The sequence below is a fragment of the Equus asinus genome, chromosome 13 (genome assembly GCF_041296235.1).
Source record: "Equus asinus isolate D_3611 breed Donkey chromosome 13, EquAss-T2T_v2, whole genome shotgun sequence".
Taxonomy (NCBI): Eukaryota; Metazoa; Chordata; class Mammalia; order Perissodactyla; family Equidae; genus Equus; species Equus asinus.
In genome coordinates this window covers 11,146,374-11,159,868 of record NC_091802.1, presented here as the reverse complement: position 1 = coordinate 11,159,868, position 13,495 = coordinate 11,146,374, and the positions used below count along the sequence as shown (strand labels likewise).

The 13,495-nt window shown below is 43.2% G+C and overlaps 2 non-coding genes across 2 annotated transcripts; both read right to left on the bottom strand.

Annotated features, from left to right (window-relative positions):
* Positions 1-11,124: 11,124 nt before the first annotated feature.
* Positions 11,125-11,196, bottom strand: TRNAW-CCA (transfer RNA tryptophan (anticodon CCA)). The gene has a single exon. It is a non-coding gene; the product is annotated as a tRNA-Trp (tRNA).
* A 2,044-nt stretch (positions 11,197-13,240) lies between these two features.
* TRNAP-CGG (transfer RNA proline (anticodon CGG)) lies at positions 13,241-13,312 on the bottom strand. Its single transcript has one exon. It is a non-coding gene; the product is annotated as a tRNA-Pro (tRNA).
* Between the last annotated feature and the right edge of the window lie 183 nt (positions 13,313-13,495).

The following is a 13,495-nucleotide window of genomic DNA, read 5'->3' as shown; positions in this document are numbered from 1 at the left end:
TAAAAAGTCAGAGATCTGTGCATGATGAGGGATCCTCAGAGATTTGATGATCATGGCCATCCTGCTTCCTTTTGTGAAAATTATTTTGCTTCTGGAGGTACACTGTCTTCCCTTAGGGTGAGCTTAACCCCACTTCCCAAGGTCAGGCAGCCCGTTTCAATTGTGGCACCTTTATCCACATCGTTGGCATAGAGGGACCAGCCAATGAAGAGCTTTATAAAAATTCTATCACTTGCAGTACACTTTATTCCTCAAGATCTAGTGAAAGGAGACTTTTCTGGAACCTTTAAGGGGATATAGTGCATGGGTGGGATATGCCTGATAGAGCCAATACAGTATCTCTGGCCTCTGGAGTCTTTAAATTCTCGCTTGCACGTTATGTTAGAAGATATTTGGCCTTCCAGGAATATTTGATGGGCCAGTGTAAAATCTGGATTTGTATTATTCATGAACAGCAAAGCAAAACAAAAACTATCTGTTCTATCAGCTAGGCAACTATCAGCTGTCTGTTCAGGTCAGTGAACAAAACCTCTGTTGTTTACCCAGTGCTTCTCAAACAATCTGTGGGGAAGCACCAGTCTGTGTGTGTGTGTGTGTGTGTGTGTGTGAGCAAGATTGGTCCTGAGCTAACATCTGTTGCCAATCTTCCTCTTTTTTCTTTCCTCCCCAAAGCCCCAGCACATAGTTGTATATCCTAGTTGCAAGTCATTCTAGATCTTCTATATGGGATGCCACCTCAGTATGGCTTGATGAGTGGTGTGTAGGTCCCCACCTAGGATCCGAACCAGCAAACCCTGGGCCTCTGAAGTAGAGCCCACAAACTTAACCACTCCACCAGGGGGGCCAGCCCAAGGGCCAGTCTTGATTATTTTCAACCTATCACAGATCAATACTATTATTAAATAAATAAAAATGAATTCCATGAAAAACGAAAACTAAAAAATATAAAAATTACAATCCCGCATTTTTTGTTATAATCAACATATATAAAAGTATATTTGTCATATACTCTGACAAATGCTGTAAGAGCTTTTAAATGCTTACTCTCAAATTCTGTACTCATCCCAGACTTGTAAGAAACAGTTCATGAAATGGCACGAGTCTGTGGACCACACTTTGAATACCACCAATCTATATCGGTAGCCATAAATGCAGCCCCGCCCAAAATTATGCATTGCTCTCCTTGGTCAGGCACGCTCAAAACCCACTCTCTTGCAAATATGCCCCGAGTTTATAATGATGGGAATTAGCAATTTCCTCTGAATGTAATTCTTTTCTTTCCTCTTGCTTTGCGTTTTGCTTCCCACTTCATGATAGATGTGGATTCTGGCTACTTGGCCAACTAACAACGAGAGGTGTCAGTGAGGGGCGACTGTCACTGTTCTCCTGCCGCGACTGGGAAAGGTCAGAATGGTTCTTGTTCCAAAGGTCAGGCAGGATGGCTAGGATACTATAATGTTTGTGAGGCACAGACGTCAGCCTCTTTAATCTCTGATAATGGGATATCCGAAGAAGAAATTTCAAGACAAGCATTCTCATCGTCAGCCAATATGCCCCTTCCAGGAGTGAGGAGTAGACTCAGAAGGGTCTGGAAGGGGCTTGTTAGGGAAGCCTGGCCAATACCCCCCACATCTTCCCACTAAGTTGTTCTCCTTAAGGTAAACCTGAGGCAATGCTGCTGAATTAAGTAGGTGCAGCAAGACAAGGCTGCCCTCCCTCCAGACTTCCCCGAGCATCCCCAGGTCAAACATCATTGCTGACCTTTGTTCTTGGCAAACAGGGCCCAAGTGCTGCTCATTGGTACAAACCACAGGCCTGGACCAAATGCGTTCCTGCCACAATGACTGAGGCCTGAGGCCCTGTCCAGGTCCCTTTATGTGTCCTCACAGATTGGATCAGCAAGGACAGTGCCCCTCCCCAGGTGACCAGACAACAAGCCTGTACACTACACCTTTGATGCATTTTTTAAACTTTTTATTGGGGGCCGGCCCTGTGGCCAAGTAGTTAAGTTCATGCGCTCTGCTTCAGTGGCCCAGGGTTTCGCTGGTTTGGATCCTGGGTGCGGACATGGCACCGCTCGTCAGGCCACTCTGAGGTGGCGTCCCACATGCCACAACTAGAAGGATCCACAACTAAAATATACAACTATGTACTGGGGGTATTTGGGGAGAAAAAAGCAGAAAAAATAAAAAAAGATCGGCAGCAGTTGTTAGCTGTGGTGCCAATCTTTAAAAAAAAACCCAACTTTTTTTTTTTTTAAAGATTTTATTTTTTCCTTTTTCTCCCCAAAGCCCCCCGGTACATAGTTGTGTATTCTTCGTTGTGGGTTCCTCTAGTTGTGGCATGTGGGACGCTGCCTCAGCGTGGTCTGACGAGCAGTGCCATGTCCGCGCCCAGGATTCGAACCGACGAAACACTGGGCCGCCTGCAGCGGAGCGCGCGAACTTACCACTCGGCCATGGGGCCAGCCCCCCAGCTTTTTTTTTTTATTGAGTTATTGATAGGTTACAATCTTGTGAAATTTCAGTTGTACATTAATGTTTGTCATTCGTGTTGTAGGTGCACCACTTCACCCTTTGTGCCCACCCCCACCCCACCTTTCCCCTGGTATCCACTAAACTGTTGTTAGTCCATAATTTTAAATTCCTCATATGAGTGGAGTCATACACAGATTATCCTTCTCTCGCTGGCTTATTTCACTTAACATAATTCTTTCAAGGTCCATCCATGTTATTGCAAATGGAATGATTTTGTTCTGTTTTGCAGCTGAGTAGTATTCCATTGTATATATGTACCACATCTTCTTTATCCATTCGTCTGTTGCTGGACACTTAGGTTGCTGCCACGTCTTGACTATTGTAAACAGTGCTGCAATAAACATTGGGGTGCATAGGACTTTTGGGATTGCTGACTTCAAGCTCTTTGGATAAATACCCAGTAGTGGGATGGCTGGATCGTATGGTAGTTCTATTTTTAATTTTTTGAGGAATCTCCATACCGTTTTCCATAGTGGCTGCACCAGTTTGCATTCCCACCAGCAGTGTATGAGGGTTCCTTTTTCTCCGCAACCTCTCCAACATTTGTTGCTATTAGTTTTAGATATTTTTGTCATTCTAACGAGTGTAAGGTGATATCTTAGTGTAGTTTTGATTTGCATTTCCCTGATGATCAGCAATGATGAGCATCTTTTCATGTGCCTATTGGCCATCAGTATATCTTCTTTGGAGAAATGTCTGTTCATGTCTCCAGCCCATTTTTTGATTGGGTTGTTTGATGTTTTGTTGTTGAGTTGCGAGAGTTCTTTATATATTATGGATATTAAGCCTTTGTCAGATATATGACTTGCAAATATTTTTTCCCAGTTAGTGGGTTGTTTTTTTGTTTCAATCCTGTTTTCATTTGCCTTGAAGAAGCTCTTTAATCTGATGACGTCCCATTTGTTTATTCTTTCTATTGTTTCCCTTCTCTGAGAAGCCATGGTGTCCGCAAAGATCCTTTTAACACTGATGTCAAAGAGTGTACTGCCTACGTTTTCTTCCAGAAACCTCATGGTTTCAGGTCTCACCTTTAGGTCCTTGATCCATTTTGAGTTTATTTTGGTGAATGGTGAAAAAGAATGGTCAATTTTCATTCTTTTACATGTGGCTTTGCAGTTTTCCCAGCACCATTTGTTGAAAAGACTTTCTTTTCTCCATTGTATGCCCTCAGCTCCTTTGTCGAAGATAAGCTGTCCATAGATGTGTGGCTTTATTTCTGGGCTTTCAATTCTGTTCCATTGATCTGTGCACCTGTTTTTGTACCAGTATCATGCTGTTTTGATTACTGTAGCTTTGTAGTATGTTTTGAAGTCAGGGATTGTGATGCCTCCCGTTTTGTTCTTTTTTCTCAGGATTGCTTTAGAAATTCGGGGTCTTTCGTTGCCCCATATGAATTTTAGGATTCCTTGTTCTAATTCTGTAAAGAATGTCATTGGGATTCTGATTGGGATGGCGTTGAATCTGTAGATTGCTTTAGGTAGAACGGACATTTTAACTATGTTTATTCTTCCAATCCACGTACATGGAATGTCTTTCCATCTCCTTATATCGTCATCCAATTCTCTCAGAAAGGCCTTGTAATTTTCATTATATAGGTCCTTCACTTCCTTAGTTAAATTTACCCCAAGGTATTTTATTCTTTTTGTTGCGATTGTGAATGGTATTGTGTTCTTGAGTTCTTCTTCTGTTGGTTCATTACTGGAGTATAGAAATGCTACTGATTTATGCAAATTGATTTTATACCCTGCAACTTTGCTGTAGTTGTTGATTACTTCTAACAGTTTTCCAATGGATTCTTTGGGGTTTTCTATATATAAGATCATGTCGTCTGCAAACAGCGAGAGTTTCACTTCTTCCCTCCCTATTTGGATTCCTTTTATTCCTTTTTCTTGCCTGATTGCTCTGGCCAGGACCTCCAGTACTATGTTAAATAAGAGTGGTGATAGAGGGCATCCTTGTCTCGATCCTGTTTTCAGGGGGATGGGGTTCAGTTTTTGCCCACTGAGTATGATGTTGGCTATGGGTTTGTCGTATATGGCCTTTATTATGTTGAGGTAGTTTCCTTCTATGCCCATTTTGTTCAGAGTTTTTATCATAAATGGCTGTTGGATCTTGTCAAATGCCTTCTCTGCATCTATTGAGATGATCATGTGGTTTTTATTCCTCAGTTTGTTGATGTGGTGTATCATGTTGATTGATTTGCGGATGTTGAACCATCCCTGTGTCCCTGGTATGAATCCCACCTGATCATGATGTATGATTCTTTTGATGAATTGCTGAATTCTGGTTGCCAAAATTTTGTTTAGAATTTTTGCGTCTCTGTTCATCAGTGATATTGGCTTGTAGTTCTCTTTTTTCGTGGTGTCCTTGTCAGGTTTTGGTATCAGCGTGATGTTGGCCTCATAGAATGTGTTAGGAAGTGCTCCATCTTCCCTAATTTTTTGGAATAGCTTGAAAAGGATAGGTATTAAATCCTCTCTCAAAGTTTGGTAGAATTCCCCAGGAAAGCCATCTGGTCCTGGGGTAAAAAAACCCCAACTTTTTATTGAAGTCTACAAACAGAAAAGGTATAGCTGGATGAATTTTTGTAACCAAACACCCCTGTGTAACCAGCACCCAGATCAAGAAACAGAACGCTTCCAGGACTTCACGAGGCCCCTCACCCTCCTTTTCCAGTCACTACCTTTCCCGAGAGTAACTGCTATCCGGACTTCTAACCCATATACTAGTTTGCCTGCTTTGACCTTTATACAAATGTAATAATACAGTATATATTCTTCTGTCTGACTTCTCCCATTCCACATTGTTTGTGAGACTTATCCTTATTGTTGATGTACTGATTCTTAAATATACATGAACATGATAAAATTTACACAGGTTAGTTAAAAGTCTCTCTACCAACTCTAATTGCCTTGTCCTCTGCTCCCAACCCCAGAAACAACCACTCTCATTAGGTTCTTACGTGTCACTTCAGAATCCTTCCGTGTGTGTGTGTGTGTGTGTGTGTGTGTGTATTTTGTTATCAAAATGATTCATGCAGACAAACAAACAAACAAAAAATTCAGAGTGATTGTAAAGAGGAAATTGAAAGTCCCCAGTTCCAACCAGAGCAGTTAACCAGAGGTAACTCCTGCTAACATTTTCTCTTATACCCTTCCAGAACTTTCCTATGGACATATTAGTCAATGTCTGTCCTTTAAAAATTGTGCAGCAATATATACAAATATTGAATCATTATGTTGTACCTTGAAACTAATATAATGTTATATGTAAATTATACCTCAATAAAAAATTGTGTAAATGGAATAATGCATGCATGGTTATCCCATTTTTAATCTATCAATTTAGCTTGGACATTTTCCCACATTAACACAGTCAAATATACCTCATTCATTTTTGTTGCCATATGGATTCCATTGTATAGGGAAGGGGGAATAGACAGAGATGGGCAGTGTCCATTAACTGATGAATAAATAAACAAAATGAGGTAAATCCATACAATGGAATATTATTCAGCTATAAAAAGAAATGAAGTACTGATCATGCTACAGCCAACGTGGATGAACCTTGAAAACATTGTGCCAAGTAAAAGAAGCCAAACACAAAAGGTCACATATTGTACGATTCCATTTATATGAAATATCCAGGATAAGCAAATCCATAGAGAAAGATTATGTACTGATTTCCAAGGATGAGGGAGCGTGGGGAGGGACTGCCAGTGAGTGCAGGGTTTCTTTACAGAGTGATGAAAATGTTCTGGAATTAAATAGTGGTGATTGATGCACAACTGTGTGAAAATACTAAAAACCTCTGAATTGTACACTTTAAAATGGTTGAAATGGTAAATTTTATGTTACGTGTATTTTGCCTCAAAAAATTATGAGATAGCTCAAATATCAAGAATACTGTTTAAAAGCACTTGTGTAACTACTACTCAATTATTCAAATCTTAATGTAATTTGCCATATTTGCTCCTGATTTTTTTAATGAAATAAAAGACACACAGGTGAAGCTCCAGTGTAAAATTTTAAGAATTAAGTCTATGTGTACTGTTTCTCCATCATTTTCCTCCATTGTCTTTTTTTCTGAAACTCCTCTTAGGGGTATATCATAGCTTCTAGTTCTATCCTCCACATCTTTTAGTTGACTTTTCAAGTTTTTAATTTTTCAATTTTTAATTTTTTAATTAATTGTAGTAACATTGGATTATAACTTCCAGATATAACTTTCAGATGATAAGCTTTCAAAATGTACATCGTAATATATTTCGAATTCTGTGTAGATTACATCATGTTCCCCACCCAAAAACTAATTATAGTCCATCCTCTAACATGTGAGCTTAATCACCCCTTTTGCTCCCTCCCCTTCCCCCATGGTAACCACCAATCCAATCTCTGTTGCTATGTGTTTGTTTGTCGTTGTTTTTATCTTCTACTTATGAGTGAGATCATATGATATTTGACTCTCTCCCTCTGACTTATTTCACTCAGCATAATACCCTCAAGGACCATGCATGTTGTTACAAATGGCCAGATTTCATCATTTCTTATGGCTGAATAGTATTCCATTGTGTAATATACTGCATCTTCTTTATCCATTTGTCCCTTGATGGGCACCTAGGTTGCTTCCAAGTCTTGGCTATTGTGAATAATGCTGCAATGAACATAGGGGTGCAAGTATCTTTACGCCTTTGCGTTTTCAAGTTCTTTGGATAAATACCCAGCAGTGGGATAGCTGGATCATATGGTAGATCTATCCTTAATTTTCTGAGGATACTCCGTACTGCTTTCCATAGTGGCTGCACCAGTTTGCACTCCCACCAGCAGTGCATAAGGGTTCTCTTCTCTCCACATCCTCTCCAACATTTGTTGTTTCCTGTCTTGTTAATTATAGCCATTCTGACCGGAGTGAGGTGATATCTCATTGTAGTTTTGATTTGCATTTCCCTGATAGCTAATGATGTTGAGCATCTTTTCATATGCCTGTTGGCCATCCATATATCTTCTTTGGAGAAATCTCTGTTCAGATCTTTTGCCCATTTTTTAATTGGGTTGTTGGTTTTTTTGTTGTTGAGATGTATGAGTTTTTTGTATATTTTGGATATTAACCCCTTGTCTGACATATGGTTTGCAAATATCTTCTCCGAATGGTTAGGTTGTCTTTTTGTTTTGTTGATGATTTCCTTTGCTGTGCAGAAGCTTTTTAGTTTGATGTTGTCCCATTTGTTCATGTTTTCTTTTGTTTCCCTTGCCTGGTCAGACATGGGACTTGAAAATATGCTGCTAAGAGCGATGTCAAAGAGCATACTGTCAATGTTTTCTTTCTCATGTTTTTTAAATCTCTTGTCTCTCTGTTCTGTGTTTTGGGTAATTCTTGAGTTCTATTTTTGAAATAGCTAAATCTTTCTCAGATTGTGCCCAGTTTAGAATAAAATAGGCTTATTTTATTACATCTGTCACTCATGTGTAAGATTTATAACTAGTCATTTACATATCCATGTGATTTTATTTAATTTCTGTCTATTTTTCTTTCATGATTTGATTTTTAAGTGAAAGTATTTCTTCATTTATCTTTTTATGTATCTTAATCATACTTACTGTAAATTCTTTGTCAGACTGCTCCATAAACTTATTTTCATCTAGAGCGAATCCACGTTCCAATCATTGTCTCTGTTTCATTTATTGTGTGCTAATCATGAAACGTCTTCGTGTGTTTTGGGATCTTGGTTTGTAACTCCATCTTGGGTGGGAGATCTTTTTGTTTTATTTGTGTTCTCTCTCCTTCTTCGTGTTTGCCTCTCCCTGACCTACAATTTGGACATGGCTGCTACCCACCTTCTTGCTCCCAGTTAATGATCCAGTCCTGTTATGGTATTTTTGGGCTCCTGCCCCACTGTGATATTGAGGGTATCTCAAATGACGTCACTGAGGAGGGGGCAAGTTGGTCCTCTTTCTGGTCTTGAGGCTACATCTGAGGCTGCCTGCCTTTTTGGGCCTGTAGCCCCAGGCAGGGAGCTGCCGGGTCTTACAACCTCCTTTTCTGATATAGGGATCCCATTGCGGCTCTGGCTCCAGCTCCCTGTCCCTAATCAGTCCCTATTTCCCTATAGGACCTTAACCCCCTGCTGCTGCTGCCCACCTGCAGGCCCTGAGCCCTGCGGACATGTACCATCAGCTCCCATCAAAGCTTTGAATTGATTCTAGGACTGGTTAGGCCTTTCAGTTCACGGTTTTTAATATTTTGTCTATTAGTGGTATGTATTTGAAGCAAAAGGGGCCAGGGTGGGAACATACTGTGCTGTCTCTACCAAAAATCCAGAGTTTTTTGAACACCAGGTTTCTGGAACGCATGCTAGGGTGGTGTATGAATAAAGTGGTGAAGTATGAGTAAAATAACTGGAGGTCAGCTTAGCATCGGGAAAATGACAGGGAGCAGAGGGGAGTGTGGCAAAGGGCGAGTACACGCCTGAATGGGCAAGGCAACACTCAGCTCTAGTTGATTTTCACTTTGTGGAAGTACAGCCTGAGTATGGACAAATCTTTCAATTTTTAAAGAGCAGCTATAAATCTAGATTTACTGAGTTGTAAGTGTTGTCAAGTAAGTCACCAAACAAGTGTGTGGGCTGGATTTGGTCTGTAGACTAGCAATATTCAACCCCTAGTACACCCAGGGCTCTTCTGGACCTGAAACCATACTTTACAGGTATCCTTCCCTCCAGAGGGCCACTGACTTTACCTAGTTCCTCACTAGGTGAGCTTTTAGGAAACACCATCCCGCAGGATTTCGCAGAAAGACCATGAGCTTGGGAGTTACAGGTTTACTTCTGGGCCTGCCACCTGCAATGTGTTGCTTGGCAAAATGCTCAATCCTTCTGAGTGTCAGCTCTAAAATGGTCATGGTTACGTTGCCCTGCAGCGCTGCAGTCAGGATTAAACGAAGTGGGATTAAACGAAGTGAGATCGCCGAAGCACTCAGCACAGTGCCTCGTGCACAGTAAGCCTTCCGTGTTAGCTGTTATTACGAGTAATAAATCACCCGGCCTCAGAGGATGGGAGAAGGATCTTCTCTGTGAACTAATGTCAACTAATAAATGCAGAAGGAAAGATAGATTTAGAAAATTACCATTTTGTATCACCTTAAACGTGCTCTGGTTTGGGGGGCAGCGAGGGCGTGCAGGACTGCAGACAGCCAGCCTCAGCCTTCCGCGGTAGGTCGCCAGACGCCTTGTTAAATCATCGGCAGTTCTGAATTCCAGCACATACCGCTTCTGCAGCAAAGGCTGGCGGATTGTCTGCCTCGGTCTTGGCACACGTGACGCAGTGACCGTGCTGGCAGAAGGCGAGGCAGCGGCCACGGAGGGCGAGGCACAGATTCCAGCCTTGACGGGCGTCTGCAGGGTGCCCGGCGGGGAGATGGCCTGAATTTCCCGCCAGCAGTCCAAACCTGTTACACTAACCAAGGCACTGTTAGTTAAGGAAAGAGATATCAAGGAAGAAATCTTCCACCTGGAAAGACGGCCTATGTGGTGGCTGGCCTGGATTTCTTTGTTTTTTCCAATGTAATGGAAGCAGGAAAAATCACGTGGCTCCGGGCTTCTAGTGACTCCGGGCTGAGTCACTTCTGGTCTCCGGGCAAAGAAGTCGGAGAATATTTGTATTTAATGCCCTTGTGTTCTCCTTCAGGTTGACATGGATAGAACATCAGCGATGATTAAAAGCATTAAAAAAAATTTTTGGACCGAAATTCTGAATACAAGAATAATGAAAGCAGAAATTGATTGACAAAAGAGAAGAGGAAAGGAAACGAAAGAAAAAAAGAAAGATCACTTTTGCTTGAAAAAGCCTTTTGGACAGCAGTACAGTTAGCGGTACAGCTAAAAAGAACCTTTAACTGCAGACCTGGAGTTTCCCGAATTTATGTCATAGACCTAATTCAACAGAGGCATAGAAAAAAGGATGCACAAAGATGCTCATGGTAACATTTTAAATAATAAGAAAGAAAGTGCAGATAACTAGACAACCAAAATGTCTACCTTTAGAAGAACTGTTTAATAATTTACAAAATTATCCTCGAATTTGAATGATCATTAAAATAATTCTAAGGACTATAGAATCATATTTCTATTACAATAAGTGAAAACAATGAAGTACAAAGTTATGGACACCACTCACAATTGGAAGTTAAATTGCCAAAAATTAAAACAGTGGTTTAGGATACAGACTATAAATTACTATTATTACTTTAAAATTATTCATTATTGCTACATTCTTTCCAATACGGAACACATTGCTCCACATACATTTTAGGAACAAGAATTGGGGGCTGTTTGGAAACAATTTCTGTGTTAGCATACCTAAAACATCCATGAGATGAAAGGTATTAGTATTTTAATTGATTTTACGGAAACAGTAAGGTGAAAAGTTCTAAAATTTTTGTTTTAGGGGAAAATTCATGTAACTTTAGGAAAAAAAACACAGAAACACTCAGGTTCATATTTTCCTCATATAGTAAAAGCAGGTGCTTTTTTCTTTATTGAAATATCTTACAGCGAGTCAGTCTATCCAGATACGGAAAACAAATGACCTTTTGACCCCGACGTGATTTGAACACGCAACCTTCTGATCTGGAGTCAGACGCGCTACCGTTGCGCCACGAGGCCTTCTGGAAGCCGCCGCTTGACGGGTCTCGTGAACAGACACATCATCAGCAATAGGGGCGGAGTTTGATTCTCAGACCTCGCCCCGAAGATTTTTGTCCACGTGTTTCTCAGAGCGGCTGGCAGACTAGATGCGCGCGCACAAGGGAATTAAACATCCTCCTCTGGACAAATTGGGCTTGGGCGCACTTGGTTTAAGGCCCGATTCTTTAATCTTGGGACACACTGAGGTCACGCAACAGAGAAGCGATTTTATGTGTTCGGGATTTATTTTGGGGGATGATAGAGCCATTATGTCGATGCAGATCTGGGCCCCTAGAAAATCTTACGGTTGAATCCCAGCTCTGCCAGAAAACCCCTTCACTTAACTTCTCTGGACCTTGGTTTCCCCCTCTGTCGACTGGGTAGAATCACACAGTCTCTCGTGGGGTGACTGGAGCGCACCGGCGGTGATGGGAGCCGAGCGCCGCTCACACGTGCGTGCCCCGCAGACCGCAGCCGTTGTGTCTCGGCCTTCCTCGCGTTTACCCCTTGCTGGGCTCTGGTTCAGACCCCAAGTTACATCTCCCAGGCCACGACTCTGCCGACGTATCTAAGTCCTAAAGAATCCCAGGAAGGGGGATTGTTAGCCGGCGTTGGTGGTATAGTGGTGAGCATAGCTGCCTTCCAAGCAGTTGACCCGGGTTCGATTCCCGGCCAACGCAACCGTGCTTTTAAAAAAAATTTTCCCCCCTTTCCCTGGGCCTAGTCCCAGTGTCGCGTGTCCAGGGTTGTGTGAGGCGCCAGCTCCCCGCGACCCCGGCCGGGTTTACTCCTCACGCCCCTCTCATCGAAAACAGCGCGCTGGACTCTCCGCCTGGGATGGCCGCGCCAATCCACAGACGCAGAAGAGAGGAGGCCAAGGGAAACAAAACCCAGGCTTGGCGCCCTGTGCGGAGCGGGGCGCGGGCCCGGGACTCCGCGCGGCTGCGGGCGAAAGCGAGCGCCGCGCCGGAGGTAAAGTCTGAAGGCGGGATTACTCGGGCCGTCGGTTTTGTGCTGTTTGCCCATCTGTGTTTTTCAAGTTATTGTCAAGGAACACTTCTAGTAAGCATATTGAACGATGAGAGTAATGGCTAATCAACCTACTGAATGGAGAGAATAATAGGTTAAGCACACATTTAAAATGCAAGTTACTTGAAGTAAAACATAAACTTGAAAGTTAGGATGTGAGCTTGAGAGTCAGGGCAAATCCCTCTCCTCTCTTCCTTTTCCTTCCCGTGTTCTTTTTATCTCCATCCCAGGGCTCAGGAATGGTACTTTGTGAAGCAAGAGTTAACGGATTTCAATCAGAAACATCGGAGAAAAACAAACACTGTGCTCCTCCCCGTCGGGGAATCGAACCCCGGTCTCCCGCGTGACAGGCGGGGATACTCACCACTATACTAACGAGGACTGAGCTAGCGAAACACCTCCCCAAACGCTAGATCTGATACCTTCACTCAGCGCGCTACCGGCAAGGTTCCTGAGGATTCTGTCCTTCCGAGCGCTACGAAATGCTGTCCCGAAAACCATGCGCGTTCTAGACCCTACCTGAGCGTGAGTCCCCAGAAGGGTAGTAACGAGCAGGAGTGACCGAGAGACAGACGGGCTGCAAGGCTGCAAAGACCTGAGTCCTGAAAGTCCCTGGGGTCTCACAAACACCACCCTGAAGAGGTCTCACTTCATTTCACGACCTGTCATCCACTACTATAGGTTGACAGGCATCAATCAAACCGAAACCAGGCTCTGGTGGCACAGGAGAAGCACCCAGCAGGAAGGAGGGGAGCAGAAAGTGAATGTCTTGGCCAAGTCTGGAGGTGCCTGCGTTCTTCCTGGCACACTAGGAAGGACCGTGCACTGTGAGCCTCTTCCTGCCACCGGGGTATCCACTCAAAACAAGAGACCTTACTGCCCTCCTCCTTGAAGCACTCGGTTCGCTCTTATCACTTCCCAGTCGAGCCTCCGCAGCGCCGTTCCAATAACAAGCACCTTAGGGCACGCTCTCGTCTCCGCAAAAACCAAAGTAGGGCTCGTCCGGGATTTGAACCCGGGACCTCTCGCACCCGAAGCGAGAATCATACCCCTAGACCAACGAGCCGACATGCGACGGCCATCGCGGACGCCCTTAGAGGTCGTACTAGACTTTCCGCAGCCCTAGCGCCTTGATTCAAGGCCAAACGGTCCTGGCGCGCGCTCAGGGACCACTCGCCCCCGTGCTGCATACTCTGGAGGAGGGATCCGGGAATCTCTCTGCTCGCTGGCCGCCAGCTCCGACTCCTCC